A 13,196-nucleotide genomic window follows, 5' to 3' on the forward strand; every position below is an offset into this window, starting at 1 on the left:
TTCCTTCTTTCCTTTACACATGAACTGTCTGGAACAATCTTCTCATCCACCTTCAAGATGAATTAAAGCATTATTTTCTCTTGTATTCCTCTTTGAGACCCCTACATTGAGGTAGGACCCACCTACCCCCTTCTCTCACTCACCCCATACATATTTGAACTCAAGCACTCTACTGCAATATAATCATGGGATTCATTGCCTGTCTTTCCACATGGTGATGATCTAAGAAACACACACACACACACACACACACACACACACACACACACACTTGCTTTTTCTGTATCTCTAACCCTTGCACAGTGCCTTATTCATGGTAGCAAGTCAGTAAGTATTTGGTGAATGAATATATGAATTCCTAATCAAGCTGGCTCTTAAATAATCTTTTTTTCTTTTTAAACACCCTAACATTAAAAAAACAAAACAAAACAGTTACAGAGAGGGAGGGAGACAAACCATAAGAGACTCTTAAATACTGAGAACAACCTGAGGGTTGATGGTGGATGGGCGAGAGGGAAAGTGGGTGATGGGCATTGAGGAGGGCACCTGTTGGGATGAGCACTAGGCATTGTATGGAAACCAATTTGACAATACATTATATTTAAATAAATAAATAAATAAATAAATAAATAAATCTCACAAAATCTTTGTGAAAACAATAAATAAATAAACACCCTAACATTTAAATATTTGTCAATATCATAAAACACTTTTTAAACAAATACTCGGTGTTATTCAGTAAGGGCCCTTGTAAGTATTTTTGTCAAATCAATATTCATTCTACCTTTTGTAGGAGATTTAGCACATCCTCCATTGGATAAGGACTGGTGGAAATGACAAGGTGACCTGCTCTCTTCTAGCCAATGTGTGCACACATGACCCAAGTTGGGTCAACTTATGTGTTTATTTACAGAATTGGAATGGTGAGCAGGAGGACAAAATAACTGAAAATAGCTGTGCCTAAAATAGGCATCCATCAGCTACTCTTCTGAGATCTACATTGTATCAGTTATGTTTTGCCATAATAGTAGTATTATTTAATCAACTCTAAGTCCCCGTTCCTTGAAAGAATGAGCATTATTTGGCTCATAAATCTGCAGATCAGAAAGTGAGTAGTTCTTCTTGTCATGGATGAGCTTGTCCACATGTCTGGCAGGGAGCTGACTGCTAAATATGAGGATGAGACATTGGGCTATTTGCCTCTCATTCTCAGTAGGCTAACCTGGCATGTTTTCGTGGTCATGACAGAGCAGTAAGAGCAAACAAACATTTTTGTGCAAACACTTTTTCAAACTTCTGCTATGTCCTTTTACTACACCCTGTTGACTGAAACAAGTCCCACTTAAGGAGTATGGCAGAAAACCCCATCCACAGTGGAAGAAAATTGCAAAGTTACATGACAAAGAGTGTACCTACAAGAGGAGATGAAGAATCCCAGTCATTAAATGCAATCTGTTACATATACCAACCCAAAGCCACTCAAACTCTTGTGCTTCTTCTCTGTTTTCCTTCTAGGTCTTTACCCTTCCCCTCAATCCTGGGAACTCTACCATGCCCGTCCAGGCCTTTCCCCTTAAGTTAATTAAAATTGATTTTGGTTGCTTACCACCAAAGAACACTAATGCAAGCTTTCTTGAAGTTTTCAACATAAATATGCTTACGATATATGCAATTGTAATCTTTTCTTTTTTAGATCTCCTAATAGAGGAATAAGAAACTATTATTTTCAGAACTGTGAGCCTCTGTTTGTTGGATTTTATTTTACTTGTTTAAATTCAAAACTGGGCTTTTGCACACATCAACATATAGAATCAGCTACTCAACTAGTAAATTTAATTAGCCTATTATATGTTCGTAGTAGTGATACTCATATTTTCTCCATCATTAGTTTTAATGATTTATCTTATAAAACTAATAAAAATCCAAAATTATTTCATTCACTTATTTGTTTAGTTGCTTATTATTTGCCTTCCCCACCAGAGGTAAGTTTAGTGAAAACAGGGTGTTGTCTGTCTTGCTCACTGTATTCTCAGCATCTAGAAGTGTCTGGCATACAGAGAATCTTCATAAATATTTGTTCTCAATTGAACTAATATTTGTTAATTGGGTAGATTCAGCATACACTGTTTAAAAACAGTTTTTAAATTTACCAACTATTACAATTTTTCTTTCATTTTCTAACTCAACTGTAAATCAAAATTTAGTTCTTGCCACCCTATAGTATTTGGAGGGGAAAAAAAATAAACAGCTGCACTGTAGTTATTATAATTATAATGGATTGTGGGCTCCTAACCCTATAAAGGGGAGATATGCTGAATAAGAGTGGATATAAAGGAAAGCACAGAATACATAAAGGGATTATATGACTTTATTTAGAAGGCAAAAAATAACAAAACACAAATTCTAAGGTTGAGTATATTTGTTTTACCAAGAGGTTGCTTTTGTTGTTTTAGTTTGTTAAATGATAGCCTCTTGATAAAACTAAGAGAGAGAAAAAAAAAAAGCTATGACATCTGTGTTAGATTATAAAGATGACTACAAATGCTTTTGTTCACATATACATACCCATAGCAGTATGACTTCACAGCTCCTCTTGTTAAAAAAATATGGTCTACATCTTTATACTTTGAATCTGTTTGGTTGTATAATTTGTTTTAGCCAATGAGACATCAACATACATGACGTAAGCAGATGTGCGAAAAGTGCTTGTTCATTAGGGCTATCTCACTTTGTTTTTTGTTTTGGTATGTTATGTTTTTTAGAACCCTGAGACCACCTGTGAAGAAGCCTCTGATAGCCTGTGGGATGATGAGACACTGCATAGAACAGAGAGAAGCTGTCCCAGCTGAGCCCCATCCAGACCAAGCTTTCAACTAAAGAAGGTCATACAGATGTTTTTAACCAAGATTAACTAGTCAAAACTATTGCCAGTCATGAGAGTGATGCCTTCATAGACTATTCAGCTCTGGCCAAGCCAGCCCAGAAGAAGAACTGCCCAGCCAACTCAGAGAATCATGAAAAATAATAAATGTTTATTGTTTTTTTTTTAACATTTATTTATTTTTGAGAGACAGAGAAAGACAGAGCATGAGCAGGGAAGGGGCAGAGAGAGGAGACACAGAATCTGAAGCAGGCTTCAGGCTCTGATCTTTCAGCACAGAGCCCGATACAAGGCTCAAACCCATGAACCGTGAGATCATGACCTAATCCAAAGTCAGATACCTAACCAACTGAGCCACCTAGGCGCCCCATGTTTATTGTTTTAACCATTAAGTTTTTCTGTGGTTTGTTATATTCTAAAGCTATTCTTCCTCTAAAATAGTAGTTGTTGAGAATAAGGGAGCTAAAAGTGTCATCAATTCTGAGGCCGTGAAAAATCTTTTAAGATGAATTTATAAATAAAATAACTGGAAAAGTACAGTAATAAATTGAAGTGGGATTTATGACTCTTTTAAGTTTAATTTTAGGTTCAAGGCCTTCAATTTCTTTAAGGGACTGATCAAAAGAGCCTGAATGGAATTCTTTCTCTTTCTCTCTCTCTCTCTCTCTGTCTCCCTCCCTCCCTCCCCTTCTCACAGGTGCTCTCTTTCTCTCAAATGAGTAAACATTTAAAACATAAAAAGATTGGGGAGCCTGGGTGGTTCAGTCGGTTAAGCTTCCGACTTCAGCTCAGGTCACGATCTCGCGGTCCGTGAGTTCGAGCCCCGCGTCGGGCTCTGGGCTGATGGCTCGGAGCCTGGAGCCTGCTTCCGATTCTGTGTCTCCCTCTCTCTCTGCTCCTCCCCCGTTAATGCTCTGTCTCTCTCTCTGTCTCAAAAATAAATAAACGTTAAAAAAAATTTTTTTTAAATAAAAAGATTAACTACATCTTTGTGAAAAAATATATTGCACTAAAAGACCAATATTATTGATAACTTCACTAAGCTGATAGCTGACTTCCATATTTTTAAACTGATATTGTTTTGTGTGAATAAGCAGGATTAGTTTTCTCAAGTGACCAGAAATCAGATTCTTCTCTTAGAAATGGTTCGAAAAGAGTGGCATGATTAAGCAAAGGACTAAATTTTTTCCACCGCCCTAGGTGGCAGGCTAAATAATAAATTTAAAGTAATTTTCCAATGTTTTGGTACAGAATAAGAGTGTGACCATGTAGAATGTAAGCTGATATAAGCCACTAATAATACTTCCTGGGCTTTTCAGTAAAAGAACATTCATCTCTCATTTATAGTCCAGAAGAGATTGTATCATATAGCTCTCTTATTGTAGCCTAGGAGACTTCAGATAGGCTCCTATTTTCCACACTGGTAACTTCAGAAATCCTAATGACTTTCATTTGAGGAAGACAGGTAATAAAGAAATGTAACAGGATGTTAAAATTAAAGCTTTGACTGAGATACAACAGATTCAAAATTCTAAAACCTAATCATCATCAACATAATTCACAAAGGCAGTATTGAGAACGTTCTTGTTCTTGGAGTTTTGAAATGACTCATCCAGTAAGAGGATATAAAAGGACTTACACAGAGGAGAAGACTTATTTTTGAGATGATCACCTTTAGAGAGAATTGGAGACCATGTTGCAGCTGGGGGAGAGGGTGAGGGGATAACAAGGGTAAGAGGTGTAGAGGAGACACTAGTCACTTCAAGCATTATGAAGGGATTTCTCACTGGGGTCTCACCAGGACCCCAGGGAGAACTGGAACAATGATTCTTGCAGTTGGAGATCTTAGAGAATTTGTGCTACCTCATGTCAGAGAGAGCTAACACAGATGGCTGGCTGCCTGAGCTACAGCTGAGCAGATGTTTTCCATGGGCCATAAGGAGACGCAGTTGGTGTGGGTTGTCTCCTGGAGAAGCACAGTGACCTCGGAAAACAAAAAGGTGGAGGTGAACACTATATTCTTAGCACTGGAGGAAGTTCTTTCAAGAAGCCACCAGGAGGGCACCTGGGTGGCTCAGTCGTTAAGGATCTGACTTTGACTCAGGTCATGATCTCATGGTTCAAGAGTTTGAGTCCTGCTTTGGGTGAGCCCCACTTCTCTCTCTCAACTCTCTCTATGCCCCTCGCTCACTTGCACCCTCTCTCAGAACAAGAACAAAATACAGAAGCCACCAGGAAAAGAGTTTCCCAGGCCCACTGAACTGCAGAAGAGAGGCACCTGGCAGGAAACCTCTGAGAATCCACAAAACATACCCACAAGAGCCAAAGTCTGCTTTGAACCTATGCCAGGCTAAAAGGGTATGAAGTCAACTTCCAAGAGTACTTATAGGAATATATACCTATATAGGTATACCTGTATACCTATAGTAATTCCTATAAGAATTTCCCATGTCTAACCATTTCTTTCTCCTAACTCTAGACTTGGAGTTGAAGTGGGGGCAGAGGGGCAGGTCAGCTTTGGGAGGGGAGAAAACTGGGGAGGAGGAAATGGAGAAATAGAGAATCTGCCGAAGACTGACCACCCCCCCCCACCCACCCTCTCAGTGCTTCCAACCAGCCAGAACGGGTGTGGGGATGTGGCATTAAATTAAATTTGAGTTTTGCTTAATGAATATCTGAATTAAGCCTATATTTATGACTTAAATAACTATAATACTATCATGTAAGAGGTAGCACAAAAGTAAAAGGCCTGATGAAAATTTCAACTGGAGGAAAATGAAAAGATTAACATTCACAAAAATTACAATTTGACAGCATTGCAAGGTAAGCTTTTCAACATATTGATTACAATAATCATGCTCAGTTTATAGATGCTATCATGTATACATATTTTGTAAAAACTTAGATTTCAAGAGCTTCCAAAGGATTGTAGGGAAATATAATGACTTTTTCCTGTTCAACATTTATTATGAGCTATTTACATTTAAAGTAATTATTGATAGGTAAGGACTTACTAATGCCATATTGTTCATTGTTTTCTGGCGGTTTTGCAGGGTTTTTTTGTTTTTTCCATTTTTCCTCTCTTGCTGTCTTCCTTTGTGAATTGATGATTTTCTGTAGTGATACACTTTAATTCCCTTCTCCTTATCTTGTGTCCATCTACTCTAAGTTTTTGCTTTGCAGTTACCCTAAGGCTCACATGCAACATGTTTTAGATATAACAGTCAATTTTGAGCTGATAACATCTTAACTATGATTGCATTAAAAACTCTGTCCCTTTTATACCACCCCCACGTTTTGTTTTTGATGTCACAATTTAAATCTTTTTATATTGTGTATTCATTATAACTATATTTAATATATTAACTCATATTCACTATATTAACATATATTCATTGTAATTTATATTAACTATATATAATATAATTGATTTTATATATAAGTATATAATATATAATATGTATAGTTATATCTTATATATTATTATATGATATCTTATATAAGATATTATATTATACTTCTTTTAATTTTTATACTACAGTTAAGTGATTAACACATCACCACATCACAGTATTAGGGTATTCCAAATTTGACTTCGCACTTACCTTTACCAGTGCGTTTTACATTTTCATTTTCATATTTTAATGTTTCTAGTTACCATCCTTTCATTTCAGCCTAAAGAATTCCTTTCAGTATCTTTTGTAAGGCATAAGGCAGGTCTAGTGTTGATGAACTCCCTCAGTTTTGTTTCTCTGCAAAAGTCTTTATCTTGTTTTCACTTCTTTTTTTTTTTAATCTATTTTTCATTTCTAAAGGATAACTATCAAATAAAGTATTCTTTGTTGGCAGTGTTTTTCTTTTAGCACTTTGAATATATCATCCCACTTTTTCCCAGCCTGTCACGTTTCTGCTGAGAAATGCATTGACAGTCTTATGGGTGTTCCTTGTAAGTGACTAGTTTCTTTCCTCTTGCTGCTTTCAAGATTCTGTCTTTGGTTTCTGACAGTTTTGTTATAGTGTGTCTTGGAGAAGATCTCTTTGAGTTGAATTTGTAGGGCACTTATTAACTTCTTGAATTTGGATGTGCAAATATTTCACCAGTTTTGGGAAGTTCTAAGCCATTATTTTTTTAAATATGTTTTCTGCCCCCCTTCCCTATCTTCTTCTGGGACTTTAATGCATAGGTTGTTCCTTTTAATGATGTTTCAATAATCCTGTGTCTCTTCCTGTCTTTTTCTTTTTGCTCCTCTGGTTGGATAATTTCAGATGATCTGTCCTTGGGTTTACAGATTCTTTCTTCCACTTGGTCCAGTCTGCTGTTGAAGCTCTCTATTGAATTCTTCATTACAATCATTGTATTCTTCAGTCTCAAAATTTTTGTTTAGTTCTTTATGTTCTCTATTTCTTTGTTGAACGTCTTGTTCTTCTATTGTTTTCCTGATCATTGAGTTGTTTATGTGTGTAGCTCTCTTATAGCTTTCAGAGCATCTTTAGAACGATGTCAGACAATTCATGTATCTCCTTTTCTTTGTACTCAGTTAATGGAAGTTCACTATATTCCTATGGTGGTGTCATGTTTCCCTAATTCTTCATGATCCCTTTAGCCTTACATAGGTGTCACACATTTGAAGAAGCAGTCACCTTTTCCAAACTTTATGGACTGATGTTGGTAGGAAAAGACATTACTCAGACTCAAAAAAAGAATGAAATCTTGCCATTTGCAATGATGTGGATGGGGCTAGAGAGTATTATGCTAAGTGAAATAAGTCAGTCAGAAAAAGACAAATACCATATGATTTCACTCTTGTGTGGAATTTAAGAAACAAATGTGCAAAGGGAAAAAGAGACGAAGAGGCAAACCAAGAAACAGATGCTTAACTATAGAGAACAAACTGATGGTTACCAGAGGGGAGGCTGGGGATGGGGAAGAGATGGGTTAAATAGGTGATGGGGATTAAGGAGTACACTTGTGATGAGCAAGGGGTAATGTATGGAAGTGTTGAATCACTATGTTGTACACCTGAAATTAATATTACACCATCTGTTAACTAACCAGAATTAAAAAAAAAAAATCAGTGTGTTTCTATACACTAGCAATAAACTATCTGAAAAAGAAATAAAACCATCCCATTTAAAATAGCATCAAATACAATGAAATACTTAGAAATAATTTTAACCAAGGAAGTAAAAGATCTATACACTGAAAACTTTAAGATATAGATGAAAAAGATTAAAGAAGATACAAATAAATGTAAAGACATTTAATGTTCATGGATCAGCAGAGTTAATATTATTAAAATGTCCATACTACCCAAAGCCATCTATAGATGCAATGCAACCTCTATCATAATTCCAATGGTATTTTTTTTTTACAAAAGTAGAAAAAAGAAAAACACTGAAATTTGTATGGAACTGCAAAAAAAACCTGAAACACCCTAAGTAATCTTGACAAAGAACAAAGCTGGGGCAACACATTTCCTGATTTCCAACTATATTACAAAACAATGATAACCAAAACAGTGGTACTGGCATAAATACAGACACACAGATCAATGAAACAGAATCAGGAACCATAAATAATCCCATGTTTATAAAGTAACTAATATTTGATAATGAAGCTAAGAATACTCAAGAGGGAAAAATAGTCTCTTCAATAAATGGTACTGGAAAAACTGGATATCCATATGCAAAAGAATGAAAATAAACCCCTATCTTTAACCACTCACAAAATTTAACTCAAAATGGATTAAGGACTTAAATGTAAGACCTAAAACCTTAAAACACCTAGAAGAAAACATAGGAAAAAAGCTCTTTGACATTGATTTTAGAAATGATTGTTTTAGATATAATACCAAAAAACACAAGGAACAAAAGCAAAAAAATCAACAAATGGGGCTACATAAAACCAAAAAAACTTCTGCACCGCAAAAGAAACGTGTAACAAAATGAACAGGCAACCTACCAAATGGGAGAAAACATATCCAAGCCAAATAAATCTGTTAAGGGGCAATAATATCCAAAAAATATAAAGAACTCATATGACCCAGTATAAAAAAAATAATAATCCAATAAAAAATGGGCAAAAGATCTGAATAACATTTTTCCAAAGAAAACATACAAATGGTCAACAGATACATGAACAGGCTCAACATTACTAGTCATCAGGAAAATGCAAACCCAAACCACAGTGTCACCTGTTAGGATGCTTATTATTGAAAAGACAAGAGATAAAGTGTGAGTAAGAATATGGAGAAAAGGGAATCCTTGTGTACTCTTGGTGGGAACAGGGTAAATTGGTGCATCCACTAGTATAGAGATTCCTCAAGAAGTTAAAAATAGAACTACCATATGATCCAGGAATTCCACCTCTGGGTATATATCCAAAGGATACCAAATCGCTAACCCTAAGAGGTATCTGTACTCTCATTACCACTGCAGCATTATTCATAATAGCCAAGACATAGAAACAACTGACATTTCCATCAATGGATGAATAAGAATGTGGTATATGAATATTATTTAGCCATAAAATAAAAAGAAATCCTATCATTTGTGACATGGCTGGACCTTGAGGGCATTATGCTAACCTGATCTCGCTTAAATGAGGAATCTAAAGATGCCAAATTCACAGAAGCAGAGAGTAGAATGGTGGTTGCCAGGGACTGACTGGCCAGTGAGAGAAATTATGAGATGTTGGTCAAAGCATATAAACTTCAAGAAGATTAAGTTCTGAGGATCTAGTACAGTAGGGTGAGTTTAGTAGGTGAGATTTAGTTCTGGGGATTTAGTACAGTAGGGTGAGTTTGCTTGGACTGTAGATCTTAAATGTCACCATAACAACAACAACAAAAAAGTAATTATGTGAGGTGAAGGAAGTGTTAACTAATCTTATTGTAGTAAACATTTCACAATATATACATGTATCAAATTATCATGCTGTATACTTTAGACTTACCCACTGTTATATGTCAATTATATCTCAATAAAGCTGGTGGGGTAAAAAAAAAAAAAAAAAAAAAAAAAAAGAACTGTTCCAATAAAAAAGAAAAAAAAAAGTCACGTATATCAGAACTTGAAAAGTGAGAATTTCCTGTATAAAGAACCCTCAAAACTCAAAAGTAAAAAAAAAAAAAAAGAAAGAAAGAACGAAAATGGGCAAGAGATAAGCAGATATTTTGACATTTCACCAAAGAGAATATACAGACAGCAAATTAGTACCCGAAGATATGTTCAACAATATTGGCCATTGGGGACATTCTAATTAAAACCATGAAGATACATCACTACACACCTATTAAAACAGCTAAACTCTTAAAAAAAATAATGACAATATAGAATGCAGGCAAGGATGTGGAGACACTGGGTCTCTCATACACAGCTAGTGAGAATGTAGAATGGTACCATCATTCTGGAAAATAGTTTGACAGTTTCTTTAAAAAACTAAAATATACTTACCACACAACCCAATAACCATATTCTTGGGCACTTATCCCAAAGAAAGAAAACACACGAAAATGTGTACATGAGTGTTCACAGAAAATTTATTTATCATAGCCAAACGATGGAAACAACCTAACACCCTTCAATTGGTGAATGGTTAACCAAATAGTGGTACGTCTGTATCATTGAACACTACCCAGAAATAAAAAGGAACAACTACTGACACATGCAAATGTTGGATGGATCTCAAGGGAATTATGCTGAGTGAAAAAAGCCAATCTCAAGGGCTACATGTTGTATAATTCCATTTATAGAATATAGTAGTTCTCCCTTACCTGCATGGGATACAGTCCAAGACCCCCGTTAGATGCCTGAAACCAGGAATACCGAACCCTACATATACCATTGTTTTTCCCTATACATACATACCTATGATCAAGTTTATTTATAAATTAGGCACAGTAAAAGATTAACAACTAAAGTAGGTACCTATTAGTTAGTTAGTATAATAATAAAATAGGCCAATTATAACAACAGACTGTAATAAAAGTTATGTGAATGTAGTCTTTCAAACTATCCTATTGCAGTGTACTTACCCTTCCTTTTCTTGTGATGATGGGAGATGACAAAATGTCTACATGATGAGATGAAGTGAAGTGAATGACACAGGCACTGTGACATAGCGTTAGGCTACTATTGACCTCTTGACAATAGGTCAGAAAGAGGATCATCTCCCTCCAGACAGCTGTTGACCATGGGTAACTGAAACCTGCAGAAAGTGAAACCACAGATAAGAAGGGTCTACTGTATTCTCAAAATGACAAAATTATAGAGCTGGAGAGCTGATTAGTTGATTGCCAGGAGTAGGAACCGGGTGGTGGTGAAGGGAGGAGTGTGGGTGTCACTATAAAAGTATAGCACAAAAGATCTTTGTGCTGATGGAACAGTTTTGCATATTGACTTTGGTGGTGGTTACACAAATCTACTTGTGATAAAATTGCATAGAACATACACACACATTCACAAATGAGGGCATGTAAAACTGATGAAATGTAAGTAAGATTTGTAGACTGTATCAATATCCTGGCTTTAATATTGTACTATAGTTATATAAGATGATGTCATTGGGAGAAATTGGGAGAGGGACACCTGGAACCTCTCTGTAGTAGTTTTGTAACTTTCCATGAATCTATAATTATTTCAAAATAAAAAGTTAAAAAAATAACATGACCTCTGAGCCAGTGATGCCACTTTTAGGAATTTACCCAAGACACACTCAAACACATGTACAAATAAATATGTACATGGATGTTTACTGCAACATTGTTTATAATGGTATAATGAGAACTGTACTCAACCCAGATGTCCCTTCACAGTGCTGGCATAGCCATAGTGTGAAATAGCATGTAGCCGGTTCAAAGGAAACATATTTACTATATGATGTTTATTTCACTTAAAAAAAAATTAAGAATAAAACAGAAAAAAAAACCTGAAAAAACATACAACGATTTCCAAGATACATTGTAGGTGAACAAAGCAAGATACAGAAGAATGCCAAATATGTTTAAAAAAAAAAAAGGAGAGAGACTGAGAGATGTGGTTATTTATTCATCTATTTATGTACAAAATAGCTCTGGAAGGTTCCCAGGAATCTGGACACAGTAATCACCTCCTTTTGTACTTCTCTTTGTAACATGTGAGTAAATTAATATTTATTGATCTAAAGTTACCCACGTCCATCAGCATGGTTTCAATCAGGTCAGCCACCAAAACTCTATCAAATCGTTCTCTCATTTCCACACAATTACTTCATCACAGTATTGTTTTTCTCATTTGCTATTTTGAGACTTCAAATATTTATGTAAACCATAATTCTAACACATGTTCTCCCTGATTCAACACAACTTTTAGGAAGTAGTTTATCCCCCACTCTCAAAGTAATCTCTCTTGAGCAGCATACCCCATGTATCAGTCAGAATCCAGTCAGGAGATAGGAACCACCACATCAGTAATTTTGATACAGAAAATTTACAGACTGTTAATAAAAGGTGGTGTAAAAAGATTCTAATGGATATAGAAATAAGAGAAGCAGAAAGAAACTACTCCCTCTATAGTGGTGGGAGAATAAAAAAGAAAGTAAGAACTTGTAAGAGCCACCCCACCCCTACTCCAGTGAGATTCAGAACTCATTGGAGAGGGTCTAGCTCACACAGGAACATAGACTTTGGAAGAAACATGCTGGAGGGGATGGTGGAGTTGGCCTAGTTGGAGCACCTCACCAAGTGGTGGGGTCCATGGAGACTATGAGTGGGCCACAGCTGGGTCTTCCAGCAGAGTAACTTTCAGGAAGATGTAGGCTGCGGATGATCCATGAAGGCTGTTGAATTGGTGCCCCCGACCTTCTGCATGCTAATCTGCTGGCAGCCAAGTTGAATACAGTCCACCAGAATCATTAAAAGACACTCTTTCCCCTGTTATGACCTTCCATTGTTCCTCCAGTGACAGCCTAACATTCAGCCTGTACAGGAGAAACCTGTACAGGGTCCAGTTCCAGCCATTACAAAGCAGGGCAAAGAAGGGTGGATTTGGAGCTGAGATAGTAAACTTGATAACTGGTCAACCCTAAAATCTTAAAACATGACTAATTACAGTGCACTGGTACTATAAATACACATAAGAAAAATGTGAATACTTACTCCTTACTAGATACTGGTATAACTTTGCTTAGTCTTTCATATAGATTTCTATTATTGTATTTCATTCCTTTCGAGACAATCTCTGTAATAATCCTTGCATAGGTAGATTTCTTTAAGGTTTTAAAGTGAGTTGTAGCATCATATATATGGGAAATGAAGATCTGGTTGTCCATTCTTAA

Source organism: Neofelis nebulosa, chromosome 15 (assembly GCF_028018385.1).
Source record: "Neofelis nebulosa isolate mNeoNeb1 chromosome 15, mNeoNeb1.pri, whole genome shotgun sequence".
NCBI classification, from domain to species: Eukaryota; Metazoa; Chordata; class Mammalia; order Carnivora; family Felidae; genus Neofelis; species Neofelis nebulosa.